At 41.8% G+C, this 13,324-nt stretch overlaps 1 long non-coding RNA gene across 1 annotated transcript; it reads right to left on the bottom strand.

The window, feature by feature from the left end:
* Positions 1-2,929: 2,929 nt before the first annotated feature.
* LOC120062430 lies at positions 2,930-6,833 on the bottom strand. The gene is made up of 2 exons (XR_005478403.1): positions 4,724-6,833; positions 2,930-4,608 (listed from the first exon to the last, which is right to left on the bottom strand). It is a non-coding gene; the product is annotated as an uncharacterized LOC120062430 (long non-coding RNA).
* Positions 6,834-13,324: the final 6,491 nt, after the last annotated feature.

Below are 13,324 nucleotides of genomic sequence, written 5' to 3'. Positions count from 1 at the left end.
GGGGATTTGATCCTTTCCCAGGTCTGGAAAAATTCAATTTTAAAATTCCATGACTTGAAAGGATTTTCAGACCCTATTAACAGCCTCAAGACAGGTTGGTTGTTCAGCAACATAAACCAGACTAGGTTGGCTTAGATTGTTGACAAGTCGGATATATTTAGTCTCCAATGTTAATTGAAAACAATTACATTTGCACTAGTCTCAAATACATTGTTAGAGGGTTAACAAGCAAATTTGTCATATTAGCATTGACATTAGTCAAAACAAGATGTGGTATCAAGAAGAAACAAGTCACTTATGATTCAGACATGGCAGTTTGTCATTGTTAGTAGCACCTGGCCATCAAGAATCACAACTTCGGCCCCATTGAAGCATGCATTGTGACGTCAGCTAACCCATCTATAACAGACTTTATTCAATATTTGAATTCAAATCGCAATCTCGCTAAAACGTATAAAAGTTCCTAGGTTCTCCTGTTTAACTATTCCCTGACTCAGCAGCAGGTTGAAAAAGCAAAGACTCCACAGGGAATTGAACCCCATCCTGAGGAATATCAGGAGTGCCACCACCGGAGTCTTTTGCTTTTTTTGTTGTGTAAGGACAAAAAGCAAAACCTGGAGGAACAAAAACCAAATGGTTTGTTCTCCCAGGAAAAGAAAAACCCTTACTACCTGCTGCTCTACACGAACCAGAGGACTCTAGCTTCGTTGCGTGCCTGAAACTAGAGGAAAATAAAAGGTCGCCCCCCTCCCAAAAAGACACTGCATCGGTACACTAAATGCCATAAGAAATATTCCACAACATTACTAAGTTTCAGCCATGATACTAGATTACTGACACTGGTCCGGATTCAGAAGTTAGTCAAACTTGCGAGGATCAAGCGCTTAAATTTGAAGCTGTAATAAGAAAAGAGACAATTACCCCCCCCCCCCAACGCAGAACCAGATTTTCTCTGAAATTGAAATCCTTAGTCATTTACTGTGACTGACCGAAACAGTACAAACCGCACCCAGACAGTTTTTCCACACTGACACTCAACTTCCTAGAACGGGATCAAACCAAGACAGACCGACTCCCCGTGACTCTGCAGCTGTGAGCTGTCCCAGTGCGCCGTAGAAACAGAAGTTGACTCAAGAGATATCTGAAAGGAAGAAAGAAACAGTGTTGCCCCCCACCCTCCTTGCGTCCACCCAAACTACTGGAATGTGCCCATTCTCCGCAATAGTTACATGGAACATTTAGGTTATGCATTTTTTTTATGATCTTAATGTTATGTAGAGCTGTTGTGCATGCAGACAAAGGGTTGAATTACACATAGCCATGGTGTGTTCAAAGTCAAATGGGAACCAAAATGACTTAACTTAGTAAACAAGAAACTGAAGAGATGCTCAATTAGCAGCAAGACAAGCTTGTGGCTCTTCATCTGAAAGTGACTTGGTTCTCAGTGTTCCATTACGGGGCGGATCACAGATGCCAATTCAAGACCATTTTACTTCAGATTGAGAAATTAGTCACCTGAGAAACCAAAAGGGGGAAAGGAAAGGAACAAACAGAGCAGAGAGGGAGAGGAGACGATGAAGAACTTCGGGCGGGGAGGACTTTAAGCTCAAGCCAATAGAGGGAGATGGTAGGTACTTCATTCAGGGGGCACACTCATTTGCTGACAGTTCCCGGCGGCTGATAGATGCAGGAGGCGCAATCGTAGTGGACAGTGAAACGAGAGAATGATCTGAAACGAAGAGGTGTCGACAAACATTCTCCCACCACAGTACTCACAACACCCACATGACATTCCTTAACTTAGTTAAAGATGCAAAGCTGTAGGGCTCTGGGTCAAAGGGAGTGAGGTATATGCAGCTAAAAGCATTGCTTGACTATGGTCATTAATGGATATTAACAGAAATCCAGTTCAAGATGTCCATTGAATCAAACTAAAATATGACAAGGGTCTTATTAAATGAATAGTGAAAGAGGTAAACACCTTCCTACATGTTCCAGGTTAGAAGACATCACATGTGCTTGCACCAGGCTCACTGATTTCTGTAGAGAAAAATTGCATAATTCCCCTCCCAAGCCCAACAAATACCAATCCAAAAGCAACACATTTGCGCTGCACTCAGTCCAAATTACAGCTGCACAGTTGCGCAGTGTTCCTCAGCTACCTTCATTTGGGAAAGCTGTCACACAGTTGCGAGACTGCTGCAAAATCATTAAACCAAATGCTATACAGTTGAAAATCTACTGTGATACAAGACTGCCTGTGTCCTTGAACAGTTGCACAAGAGCTGGTAGCTGAGGTGATCTAATAGGTAAAGCTAGAAATTGTCTTGAATGTAACAAACGTGCTCAAACTGTCCTGCCTGTGTTGAGACGAGGTCAAAGGACGGTGCGATTCCTGTGGTCACGTCACTGGTAGATGTCATTCTCCGGTAGGGGTTTTGCAATTCTGCAAGATCAAAAGCAAACAACCAACACCCCTATACCCACCCTCACCAGAGCCCACATGTTACCCATACCCAAAGTATGCTTTATAGTTGACATAAAATTAAGGGTTTCCACCAAATCTTCCTGTTGGAACAGAAGAGATTTGCACCCATAGGGAAAGCACAGCAGTGCAACTTCTACATACCACAAGTAGTGCTGAGCTGTTGCATTGCTAGGTAGATGCTTCTCTATTCAAGAATAATCAACTGAGGCCAGAATAAGCCCATTCAGACAGCCATGTTCCATATCTTGACTTTACCCATGTTCAGACAGATATGAGCTGGATTGAACTTATCTGAAACCTTCACTTTCCACCATGTAAGAGCTGCCATCAAGCCCAGGTTACTTCGTGCTCTAAAAGCACCAAGCTAAGACATACCTGAAAAAGCACAAGAAAAGCCCCCCAGACAAGATACCCCCAAAGAACAAATGCATAACAAAAATGTCTTCAATCACAATAAGCTATGCATTTATTACCAATTATGAATCCTTTACAGATAGCTCTGTTGCAATACAAAACATTAACTAATTTGCAAAGGGAGTGCAATTTATGCGTTGCCAAATGTTAATGAAATATTAAAAAGGGAAATGTGAACACATTTGTAAGTGACCTTACTTGAGACCTTGCGAGGCGTTTTGAAGCAATAGAAAACCTTTACATACAATGAGTTAGGGGTGTTCCTGTTGGTCTTGAGTATTGAAAACGCAGGACACAGCACACTGAAAAATGCAGAAGGGAAAACAAGCCTTCCACCATTCCCACCCACAGACAAACCCAAACAGTAACCAACCAAGACACCACAATTACAGTATCAAATTGTATTAACAGTTGCTAATATACAAAGAAAATATCAAAATTTGGAGAAATACCAAATCATTAACTTCCCACACAAAAAAACTTTAAAATACCACTGGCCTCTGCGTCACCGTTTCTCCTTTAGACACACGGGGGTAGACGTGGACCTCTAGTTGTTCTTTCATTGAAAGGTTGGGTCACATAATAATCTGGAAAAGTCACAATTAAGCAGTCCCCTGACCCCAGAAACCCCAAATGCAACTTTATACTCCATGACATAAAATGTGTCAATCTAAAAGGTGACCATTACCACACTCCCTGGGAGAATACGAGTCGACTTCCCAAAACGTGGCCCGCCACTTGCTACACCCTTGTAGACACCGAGGAATCTCTACACCACAAGGCAAAACGGACACTCGAAAGATGTGGACCACGCGGTTGATTCCTTGCTCCCCAAACCTCAATGCTAGCCATTTGGATCTTTAAATGCTGCTTTACACGAAGCTGTGTGAAAGAATTCTAGGAAGAAATTTGGATTAACACCCCCCACAACCCTCCCAGAACCCAAATGATGTCTGCCCAGTTAAAATGCATTGGAAGAAAAACACTTAAGTATGGTAGTACATATTCAAATGTGAGCAACTCACTACAGAAAACTAGCACAAAATACCTTCCTACATCACTTTAATGCCGGTGTCACTTGATCCATCCTTAGAACTATCATTTACGTGACGTCCCCAACTTTGATTAATGTGGTGGGTAGTACTAAAGAGGGACTCCCTTGGAAGGTCAGCTTTGCTTTAAGGGCCGAGCCTGTGAAAAGAAGAACTCGGAAAACGTCCCCCCCCATCCACAAAGGCACTACAGTTGGACCAATAACACCAGACTAAATACAAATTCAGGGATAATCCCTTAGTTACCAATACAAAGGCAAATGTAAATTTGATATCAATATTTAGCTAGGGGAATAGTTACTCCGCACGTGATCAGATCATGCATTTAAACTCACTGCTCACTTTAACCAGCAGATGTAGCTGCTCAGCACCAAAGGGGCGTTGTGGTACGGACGTACAGAAGACCTCCCACTCAACACACTCCCATGTAGACCACATCTTGGGGGGTAGACCTATTGAACTCAATGACAGGAGAAACTCCTCCGCCCCGAGGGGCACTACATCTGTGCTGCAGGAGGGTGAAATCCTTTTAAGACGGTCCTCCTCTCACCAGCCCACTCTACCAAGAAGGCCATGGGGGACGTATCACAGCAGACACTCAGCACACAGGAAAGGGTTGTGACCAGGAAAATAAACGCTTTACCACACCATTACCTGAAAGAGGAAGAAACAAAACTTCGCGAGCAACTGTTCTTGACAGATTTAAAAAGTGACTTTTAAATAAAGACTATTGGCCTAGTTAAATGTTACCACTGCCCATCATACAAACCAAACACTTTTCCTGTGACTGGCGAAGCTAGTTGACCCTTTTACGCGTTTGCTCTTTAACCCGTCTGCCTCATTGCTGCTGGGACCCACTGGCTGGCTTAGGGCAACAGTCGACCCAGGACTGCTCCGCTCTCGGCTCACTGCAAGGCTCGCTACCCTGCCATCTGGCTCGCTCCCTCCCTCCGATGAACACCCGGCTGCGTCCCACGACTGGCTCCCATCAGCTCCTCCCTCGATCCCCCTGGGTCCTGCCTGGCTCCCCCGCTGGTCCTCCCAGTTTGCCCATGGCCTGGTTCCTCCCTCTGATCCTGAAATAGTCCTTCCTCACAAACTGCTTACTAGCTAAGTCCTTCCCCCCACAACTCAAACTCAGTCCATTCTCCCCAGGAAAAAATAGCCTTCTTTTCTTCACTAGAGCCAATTGTGTTTTGAAAAAGTTAATAAAATCTGAGGTGTGACAACGCAAGGTCACATTTGAGCCTGCGATTCCATGAATTACAGCACGTGCACTTAAGGCGACCACTTCACTTGGATCCTTAATCAGCAGCACATCTTTTTGTCATTTTAGGTTTAAAACATTTTAAATTCTTGAAGTCAGTCAAATGACTGATACAGGCACCGTCAGGCCAAATTCTCTTCCAATACTTCGCTTGCTATTCAAATGAATAAGGCTTCACGTTTCATATCGTTCAAGTTTAGTAGCTTTTTTCTTTCACATGTTACCTACACAGATTTTTTTTCCTGACAATAGACAATTATCAGAACTTGTTCTTCAGGTCAAGTAAAAACAAAAACGTCTTGAAGTTGCTAAAAAACGTCTGATAAATGGGACCATCACCCAACTTCCATTCTTCAATTTGTTGTTGGCTATTCTCAAAAGGCATCCTAACTTTTCACAAGGTATTAGTCTTGAAACTTGCTTCCCTCAATTTTTTTAAACGATTGTCCTTCTATGTAATCAACTATCAGCAGCTACACTTATTAATTTTAGGCTTAAAATAACAAAACCGTGGAAATGCATCTGATATTCACCCAACTTCTATTACTGATTCTTATTCGGTATAAAATGTATTTCTTGCCGATGTGATCAACTTGCAACACCACTTAAAGTTAGCTAAACTGTCTGAGACCGCCGCCCTACTTCCAAGTATTCAAATATTTAGCTGGCTATTCTTATGACGTCTCAATTCTTCACAAGATTGTCTAGTAACTTGCATATTTAGCTTCGTATTCACAAGGCTTCATATAGTTATTTTCTTGTAACGTATTGTTCATTTTAGGAAAAAGATAAAATAGACGCATTGACGTAACTATACTGCCTCATAAATAGGAACGTCGTTCATCTTTCATACGGTTATTGAATTGTAACTTGGTTCTTTCAATAACGCTCCTTATACAACCTGATTCTTTTCTGATCTTCGAAAAAAAACGATAGCTTGGACTTCAGATAACTGCACCAGCTGTTTTCAGCACTGAATCCCCAGGACATCCATTTCGCCCTAATCGCCATTTTGAATCGGGCCTACAAGTGCGCCACAAGACGCTTCTTTTGTTTGGCAAACATTTTTTGGTTGACATTTTCGATGTTACTTAGCTTAGAATTAATACCGAGATGCCAGTTCAGTTGAAATAAGCATACTTGAGGTATATTACGTAACCGCCGCTGTTAAAAACAAGACCCTGCCGCGTAACGTTAATCTCGTGGCCATCATCTTGACTTTTGTCAACTGACACGTCAGAATTCAAAAGTGTCCTTTGCTAGCGAGTTGCTATGACTTAACGTCACCTTGTTTTTAATTAAATACACAACTACAACTATGTATCTGTCGCTAGAATGCGATAGATATAGATAGCAACAAATCTAGGCGTCGAATGACAACCAAACAGCTAAAGTTAGCTACAGTAACATACCTACATTATCTGGTCAACTTCACCTATATTCACACTACACTGCTGCTATTAAACCTGTACTACTCAATTAACGTTATCATTAGGCACTTCTCAAATAAAAGAAGCCCAATAAGCGAGTCAGAACATTTAAATAAAATCACAACGACCGGACCGCAAAAGAAACACGACGAGATCGCATCAACGCGTGTTAAGAAGAGAAGGTTTGCTGACTGAATTTATAGTCTAGCTGTGATGCGGCCAACGTCACAATGCGAATACCTCCGACCTAGTGATTCTACGAAATAGGTCCAACTTTGTCGAGCCTTTATGAAATTACTACGTACTTCTACTTACACTTTGTTACTTCACCGTGAAACATAAGCTTTCTTACCTACTCATTTTGATTTATGGTCATGAAAAAAGGGGTTCGGAAAAAAGTAACTATGGGAGCCCATCAAAATGTGCACTTTGCTTTCACCTCATCCATGAACCAACCTATCTATATAAACAGTTTCAAACTTGCCAACCATAATACAGTACTGTAAATGTTGCCATTCTTTATTATAAAGTCTACTCATTTCGTTGGTCACAGACGCTGCAGTTGGAAGAGTGAGTCAGTCATTCGACATTTTCAAATAACAACAGTTGACGTCAAAGCATTTGGTGCTCGGATGAATACAAAGCTAGATGTGAACAGTCCTTACAAACCGGATGAAACTGGAATTCACTAGTTCATTCTACCGGGTCTACTTCTCTTTTACTGCATTGCTGAAGTTGGATTTGACTAATTTCGGATATTGTGTCACACGTCTTTGATTGTGTAGCCTACCAACCAAGGACTCCCACCCATCTTTTAAACAATATAACAACTACACATTTGCAGAAGAGCAAACCAGTTTAATTTTCCTTGAACAAAAATAGCCTGACGAGCTGTAACATGACTCATCAGTGGCGTTCAAAATATTACATCAGAACAAAACTCAAGATGGCTGCAGTAGCCCAGAACAAACCTGTGTGGTTTATATGCTGGAAAAGTGATGATTATTCATGAGGCCAACATTGGCAGCAGCCGAACCACATCCATCAGCAGGTTTATTTGTGTCTTATAATCAGCTTTTTTAATGTGATATCTTGGCACAACAATCCGATTAAATAAAAGGGAGAAGAAAAAAAACTTAATTATTGAATTATCTGGGTCTATCTGTCTATTTAGACACCCAGTGATCAATATCTGCTAGCCAAGGACATTTTGTGTCTTCAATCTAGAAGATAAAGCTTGAATCTTGAGAATCCAACAAAAGGCTCAATTTGTGTCTTAGTGGAAAACTACTGCCTGGATCTGGAAGGCAGAGGAATGAGTTTGCATTCACCACCAGATGGCGCAAAGCTAATTCACAAAACCTCATGCGTCACTCGATAGTCAGACATATCATAATGAAGATCAAACTAGGAAAGGAATAGGAAGATCATCTCTAAAAGCGAACAGTAGGCCCAGATGGCGCAGAGCCTATATTTGGTTCTGAGTAGAATTCAGTCTCCATCACACTGACGTCATCATCACAATGACATCAAGGGACAAGCCCAGATTAATGTAGGAGGTTGATGAAGGAGAGTAGACTAAATAGGAAATATTATGGCCTGGGCCTATATAATAGAGAAGATATAAGCAGAAATAGGCCTGACATATACTACACAAAAATGCAAAACAACAAGTCCAAAGGTCCTGGAAGAACTGCTGTTTCTCTGCAAGGTTCTTTGAATTAGATCATACACACAATACAATAGAACAGGCATTCATTTGGGTGGTGTCTGAACATGTACATTTCGAATGGCACAATCTGTCCTTATCAGTCGCTCCAGGCAAAAACACTATCAGTCATTGTGTTTTTCTTTTTCAAGAGCAGGGCTGGGTAGCCTGCTGCTATCACCATTGATTATGAGTGTTGCCAGCCTTCCTTTAGGCAACTAATTTAACGATCGGTGAGAGTAGGGAGTGAAGTTCTGTCCTCTGGATGTTGCTAGTTTCAGCCTCTCATGACCTCAACAGATTTAATGTAATCATGTCTTGTCTGGTGGGGGTTTAAACAGGATATAGTGTTTGTTTAGGCTTTGTTTAGTTATATGCCTCTATTTACAGTAGCCTATTGTCACAGTATAGTGACTGCCTCAACAGCATTACATGTGAATTCACTTCTGTTACACATACCCTTGTTGGGAGTACAAGTCTTGGCTCACATTCAACCAGATGGCAGTGTACAAAGTGGCCCCCAGGCTGCATGTGTTTCATGTGTGACAGGCCCAGTGCTTAATTTGTCAATTGGGAGGTGCCGGAACAAAAAGTGAGCAAGAGAGGGTGGTGACCTGGGAAGCTCTGAGGTCCTGGAACGCATGAGGGAAAAAAACACCTTTATAATAAAATGTTGCATGCCTATCATCGCATTTGAGTAGTGGCATTGAGCAGTAAACTAGAGGCACTTACAGAAGTTGCACACATGGGGAACATTTTAGTAGCCTAAGGTAAATGCTGCCATATTATAAATGCATTTAATCCAATTCATCATTGTTTTACATGACGAGACTTTGGCAGAATATTTTTTAATACCGCACAAATGATCGAAATGACATGCTCCTTTGACACAGACAAACTGAGAATCTCAGATCAAACTGAGAATCTTGAATCCATCAATAGTAAGCCTAGGTGTGTGGAGACATATTGTAGGCTACAATATGAGGAGGAAATTAAAGTCCTAAACATACTTGCCAGTTTCACTGACTCACCCAATGATGTGCAGCTCACTCGCAGATAATGGCGATGAAGAGCCTATATCTCGCTATTGTTTTACATTGGTTTAAAAAAAAAAATGTATTTCACCTTTATTTACCCAGGTAGGCTAGTTGAGAACAAGTTCTCAAAAAGATGGAAAGATAAGGGAGGTAAGGCAATAAATAGGCCATGGTGGCAAAGTAATTACAATATAGCAACTAAACACTGGAGTGATAGATGTGCAGAAGATGAATGTGCAAGTAGAGATACTGGGGTGCAAAGGAGCAAGATAAATAAATAAATACAGTATGGGGATGAGGTAGTTGGATGGGCTATTTACAGATGGGCTATGTACAGGTGCAGTGATCTGTGAGCTGCTCTGACAGCTGGTGCTTAAAGCTAGTAAGGGAGATATGAGTCTCCAGCTTCAGTGATTTTTGCAGTTCGTTCCAGTCATTGGCAGCAGAGAACTGTAAGGAAAGGCTGCCAAAGGAGGAATTGGCTTTGGGGGTGACCAGTGAGATATACCTGCTGGAGTGCGTGTTACAGGTGGGTGCTGCTATGGTGACCAGGGAGCTGAGATAAGGCAGAGCTTTACCTAGCAAAGACTTGTAGATGACCTGGAGCCAGTGGGTTTGGCGACAAGTATGAAACGAGGGCCAGCCAACGAGAGCGTACAGGTCGCAGTGGTGGGTAGTATATGGGGCTTTGGTGACAAAACAGATGGCACTGTGATAGACTGCATCCAATTTGTTGAGTAGAGTGTTGGAGGCTATTTTGTAAATGACATCGCCGAAGTCGAGGATCGTTAGGATGGTCAGTTTTACGAGGGTATGTTTGGCAGCATGAGTGAAGGATGCTTTGTTGCAAAATAGGATACCGATTCAAGATTTCATTTTGGATTGGAGATGCCTAATGTGAGTCTGGAAGGAGAGTTTACAGTCTAGCCAGACACCTAGGTATTTGTAGTTGTCCACATATTCTAAGTCAGAACCTTCCAGAGTAGTGATGCTGAACGGGCAGGCAGGTAGGGCAGCGACCGGTTGAGTTTGTCACGTTCCTGACCTGTTTTCCTTTGTTTTGTATTTATTTTAGTTGGTCAGGGCGTGAGTTGGGTGGGTTGTCTATGGTTGATTTTCTATGTTGGGATTTTGTGTTCGGCCTGGTATGATTCTCAATCAGAGACAGCTGTGAATCGTTGTCCCTGATTGAGAATCATACTAAGGCAGCCAGGGTTTCACTTGTGTTTTGTGGGTGTTTGTTCCTGTGGAGGTTTTGTTGCCACACAGGACGGTTTCGGTTTTGTCACGTTGGTTGTTTTTGTATTTTGAAGTGTTTTGTTGATTTTCATTAAAAGAATGAACACTAACCACTCTGCGTTTTGGTCCCCACCTTCTGTCAGCAAGGACAGCCGTAACAGAGTTTTACTTGCATTTAAGAGCAGTTGGAGGCCACGGAAGGAGAGTTGTACCTGTACTTTGTAAAACAATATTTCAGAGTTGATCAAATATTTTGTTAGCCCACAGCAGACAGATTAGAGTCTTCTCTTTCCAGCAGGAGCTATTTGATTTCCAACCTGTGTTTTCCCGCGATTGTATTTTAAATATTGCGAAAGGCCTGTTTTGTCTGCATGCTGTTCCCTGACAGATTTGCGCGAGGTCCCGACAGTAGGCTATGCCTTGTTATTGGGCTACACACAATCCAGAGCTAGGCTAATTTAAAAAAAATAAGATATTGATCCTCTGTGGCTAAATTATAGGCCTTCTCGCGGTGTAGTAGGCTACTCTGAATTATTTCATTTCTTTCTGAACAGACAGCAGTTATTCTATAACTTTGGCAAATGTATTTCAATTTATCAGGGGTGCTGCAGCTCCTCCAGAACCCTTCGCGTGGAGATGATTCTATAAAGAATCAAATGCACCTCTATAAAGAAGTGCAACCCTGGAGTGATGAGAGTTGCAGGGTCATGTCTATCAGAGCAGAAAGAGGGAGAGAGGTCATAGTGAATCTCATTCTAGTTCTGTGAGAGATACAGGAGCGCTACTCACAAATACTCGTTACATTTTGACTGCATAGCATGGCATGAAATTGTTCCAATTCAAGCACTTATCAAGAGAACATCCCCGCTCATCCCCTGCCTCTGATTTGGTGGACTCACTAAACACAAATGCTTAATTTGTTATGTCAGTGTTTTAGTATGCCGCTGACTATCCGTCAATTTAAAAAACAAGAAAATGGTTGTAACGGCTTTCCTCCTCTTCAGACGAGGAGTAAGAAGGATCGCAGCGTGGTAAGTGTCCATTTTAATTTATTAAAACTGAACACTAAAAAATACAAAATAACAAAGTGAATGATACAAATGAAAATCGAAACAGTCCCGAAAGGTGCAAACACATAACGGGAAACAATCACCCACAAAACACAATAGAAAACAGGCTACCTAAATATGGCTCCCAATCAGAGACAATGACTGACACCTGCCTCTGATTGAGAACCATACTAGGCCAAACACATAGAAAATAACCTACAGAACAAAACATAGAAAAACAACATAGAATGCCCTGACCAAACTAAAATAAAGACATAAAAAGGAACTAAGGTCGGAACGTGACAGTGGTGCCGTCTGGTTTGCCTGATATAAGGAATTTGAAATGATTTATACTTTAACTTTAACTTTTGATACTTAAGTATATTTTTGAAAATATATTTACATTTAATACTTAACTATATTTAAATCAAATACTTTTAGACTTTTATCCAAGTAGTATTTTACTGGGTGACTTTCCCTTTTACTTGAGTCATTTTTCTGTTAAGGTATCTTTACTTCAACTCAAGTATGACAATTGGGTACTTTTTCCACCACTGACAAGGCCACTGATCCATAATAATCAATGATAACAGTCCTATAAGCACTACAAGCGTGCCGCTAGAGGCCAAGGGTAACCCCACACTTATAACAATAATCCACATCAATGGGATAAATGAACTGTACCATTGTTCTTGTTCCAGCTGTGTCGGTTCGATCCTGTTCTGCATATTCACGAGGACAAAGTCTCACGCTTTTAATTGGTTCGATGAAACACCATTACGTCAGGATTCGATGTGGTTTGACTGATATTGAGTCAGGGATGTGGCAAAGCAAGCCAAACATATCCCTTCCACTGTCACGTAGCTATTCTAGAGTTGGAGGGCGAGGGAGACAGATGGATAGCAACAAGATGAGAGGCTAATAAACTGTCCAGAATAACTTAACAGCTGGATACTTAATTGAGATAATTACTTTCCCCTTTCAGCAGAAACAACTTTGGGTTAGTTAATTGGAAACATTTAAGATTGTCCCCCCTTTTTGGACGTTTAGGCATTTGTGGTGCGCTTATCTTGCAGGACTTCTTATTAATTTCTCATTCAGACAGAACAGAAGTAACAAGGGTAACATGCTGACAGAATGATGGTTGTTCATCTTCAGCTCTGGAGCTATGATCTCTGAGGCTGACAGACAGGGAGCAGTTAGACCCAAGAGGTCACCATCAGATGGGCACAGGGACAGGGACAGGGACAGGGACCTCAGCCCCAGACGGAGATCAGAAGCTGAGAGACATCAAGAGGGCATCAACGACCTCCCTGCAGGGAAGAGACAAATGATGGATAAGTTTTTCACTCCTGTTCATAGTCCTCCTCCAGATGGGATCACATCACAGAAGCACCGCCATCACAACCCCGATCATCACCACCAGCACCGGGATCAAGAAAGGGAGATACACAGGTAAGATCACTTTTGAGTTTCCCTTTTATTAAAGTTTCCTTTTTTAAACAGTTATGAGGAATGTAAAATTTGATGAAGATTACAATTGAGGGTGGTAACTGGATGAATACATAATTACTACGTCATCTCTCCATATCAGCTATAGGAGGTCACGGGACAATGATAGACGCAGCAGCGAACGCCAC

The sequence above is a fragment of the Salvelinus namaycush genome, chromosome 17 (assembly GCF_016432855.1).
Source record: "Salvelinus namaycush isolate Seneca chromosome 17, SaNama_1.0, whole genome shotgun sequence".
NCBI lineage: Eukaryota > Metazoa > Chordata > Actinopteri > Salmoniformes > Salmonidae > Salvelinus > Salvelinus namaycush.
Note: the sequence above shows the minus strand (reverse complement) of the source record. Positions and strands in the feature narration are given on the sequence as shown.